Genomic DNA, 3,470 nt, shown 5'->3' with positions numbered 1-3,470 from the left:
GAGGTGTGTTGAAGGCAAGAACAGCTCCACATCACTTCCAGTGCCTTGGTCACAGTGTTGGGGGCTAGCCTTAATTGCCTTCAGAGACGCTTTAGTTCTTTTTGATCCCCAACCAATCTAGTTCTCCCCTAGGAGTTGTGGCTCTGAATTATTCCTCAGTGCCAAATGTTCAATTGTTCCTAAATAATGGGTGAAATGTACCCTTCACCCTTGTGAAGCCTGAAACTGGTTTACTGAGCGCCGTCATTCCTAAATTTTTTCTGTCACGCTGGCTTTCTCCAACCCTCGTTAAGGAGTGCAATGTGACATTTTGATAAAATTATTTCTAGTGAAGTGGTTCTTATAATCAAGCAAATCAACATATTCATTGTCCCATGTTGTTACCCTTTAAATACAAGTATTTCTAATGGAATCTTCAGAATCTTAAAATAGAGCCGTTTTACAAGGCAGCAAGTTTTGCCTTTTGAGCCATACATCACTGATAGCCATTTGTCTTCCATGTGTCTACTTTGTTTGAACTGTGAATTTCAATATATATAAAACCACCTTAGAAACACGGTAACCTTTAGAGCGATTTTAGGATTCATAAATCTACCCACAACAGGTATGCCCTCACACATCCTCGGTGTGAAAGCTGTTTAGTGGGTTATTTGGTTTACTCTCAGGGCAAGTTTTTAAAAACTGCAAGTCATTAAGAATCATTTAAGGAAAAATGAAACACTAAGCCTTTGTCTTTGCTATCTTTACAGATCGAATAAGAAAAGAGCAATGATCAGCACCAAGCTCCTTATGGAGAAAGAGTGGGTGAAATATTTTCTCAGCACTCTTCCTACAAGGCGAGACCCAGAGTCACCTTGTGTAGAAAATCTTTCTAGTATAGGACTCAACAGAAAATAGATTCCCCGGCTGCCCGTAAGAACGACTTGACTGAAGTTAGTTATATCACCGTTTCTCTTTTGGGTTTCACTTCTCTAATATAATTCTTGTTTTTAATTTGGTGAAATACTGAGTTGTTCTGTTGACTTATGCATGTTAAGTAAAGATCATAATTAGCTCTGTTAACACAGAAAGGAAATGGGAATTTTACGTTTTTTAATTCCCTGGAGCTCTCATTTTCAAGAGATACCCATTTGCTAACTTTATTCAACAAATCTGACTCAACTGACATGTTTAAAATGTCTTTAAAAGCTGCATTTAAGTTAGGTTCTAGAAATTGCATGTTATTGCCTGATAACTGATGATACACTTTGAGATGTTTTGGTTTACACTCTATTTGACTGTAGTTTAGCTGTGGTTCATACCACATTTTTTTTTTCTTTTTTCTTTTGAGGCAGTGTCTCACTCCACCACCCAGGGTGGAGTGTTGTGGTGCCATCTCGGCTCACTGCAACCTCCACCTCCTGGGTTCAAGCAATTCTCCTGCCTCAGCCTCCCGAGTAGCTGAGACTACAGGCATCCGCTATTACACTTGACTGAGGTTTGTGTTTTTAGTAGAAACAGGGTTTCACCATCTTAAGCAGGCCGTTCTCGAACTCCTGACCTTGTGATCTGCCTGCCACAGCCTCCCACAGTGCTGGGATTACAGGCATGAGTCACCGTGCCTGGCTCATGTCACTTTTAAAGTTTCTTTGCAGCAGCCGGGCATGGTGGCTCATGCCTGTAATCCCAGCACTTTGGGAGGCCAAGGCAGGTGTGTCATGAGGTCAGGAGTTCAAGACCAGCCTGGCCAAGTTGGTGAAACTCCATCTCTACTAAAAGTTAAAAAAAAAAAAAAATTTTCTGCGTGTGGTGGTGGACACCTGTAATCCCAGCTACTAGGGAGGCTGAGAGAGAGAATTGCTTGAATCCGGGAGGCAGAGGTTGCAGTGAGCTGAGATTGCACCACTGCACTCCAGCCTGGGTGACAGAGCGAGACTCCATCTTGAAAATAAAAAAAAATTTAAAGTTTATTTGCACCATCTCAACTCTTCCCACCCACAATCACAACTGAATTATTGGCATCCAAGCACTTTACCCCACATATGGATGTTTATTATATAGTAGAATCCAAAATAATTGCATTTTATGAATTACACGAAACACTAAAATGTTCATTTCCATTTTTATGTGAAAAGCTTTGTGCTTGGCCAGGCGCGGTGGCTCACACTTCTAATGCCAACGTTTTGGGATGCCAGGGCAGGTGGATCACTTGAGGTCAGCAGTTTGAGACCAGCCTGGCCAACATGATGAAACCCGTCTCTACTAAAAATACAAAATTTAGCAAAGCGTATTGGCAGGCATGTGTAATCTCAGATACTCAGGAGGCTGAGGCCAGAGAATCGCTTGAACCCAGGAGACAGAGGTTGCTGTGAGCCAACCTGTGGTGAAGTGACATTGGTGTTCAAGTGCAGAAAGGGCCCAATCTGATCGATGAAGCACACGGCCAGCTTCTGGGTGGTACGGGCACAGTGCCACAGCTTTTGTCACTTCCTGATGTGCTCCACCAGCACTGAAGAGACAGCCTGGAGACGGGACAAGAGGAAGGTTGAGATGGTGAGTGCCAGACTCTCCTTGGCCCTGAGCCTAACCCCAGGGTGACACTCAACCTTTGGGAGTGGGAGAGCAAGATGGACAGTTTCAAGTGCTTCACTAAGAAGGTGGACAACAGGGCACTCAGCTCATCTTCACAGCCAATGAGTTGACATACAAGCAGGTGATAGTGACAGACTTTAAGATAGAGCATCAGAAGGTGGCCAGTTCCTCTTCAAGCTTCAGCCAGTCCTTGGAGATGGACTAGGCCACCCACTTCACCACAGATGCTTCCACACTGTCAGTGAGCGCTTTGCCAATCATTCCAGGCGGGACCTGGACCCAGTCATGGACCTGTTAGTGCTGTCTCAGGGACACCAGGCAACATCCTGAACTTCATCCATGTACACAAGGAAGCTCTTACCAACGTCACAGAGAGCAGGCAACACGTGGCAGAAGAGAAGACAGAGGTGCAGAGGCTGATGACGTCAGAATCACAGGAACAGGATTTATTTCGACACTTCAGTGGAAATTCGCCACTTCCATCCAATTTGAATGAGAGACATGAAATCACAGATGCAGCATTTCTTGCAAAAGAGAGACTATTTTTTCAAAAAGTCACCCAGGAATTGATAGATTTGAATGACTAGATATTTGATTGCGGACTGTTTCCAGTTCAAGGATACTTTCTACAGCAGAATAATAACACTAACAAAGAGCTAGTGCCAGCTATCGGTGGTAGTGCCAGGATGGTTTTGTGCTCAACTGAAATCCAGCTTAATACAGAACTGTGTAGGTAAGAGTTAATATGGTGGTAGAAGAGAAACGGTAGCAAACATGAACTAAGTCATGCTACGAACGCCTGCACTACCACTGTACCTTTTGGAATGAATGAGAATGCCACTTTATTGCTTTTTGAAGTGTGAATATTGTAGTGTCTATGCTGTAGACCTCAAACCCTA

Source organism: Papio anubis, unplaced genomic scaffold, assembly GCF_008728515.1.
Source record: "Papio anubis isolate 15944 unplaced genomic scaffold, Panubis1.0 scaffold708, whole genome shotgun sequence".
Lineage (NCBI taxonomy): Eukaryota > Metazoa > Chordata > Mammalia > Primates > Cercopithecidae > Papio > Papio anubis.
Note: the sequence above shows the minus strand (reverse complement) of the source record.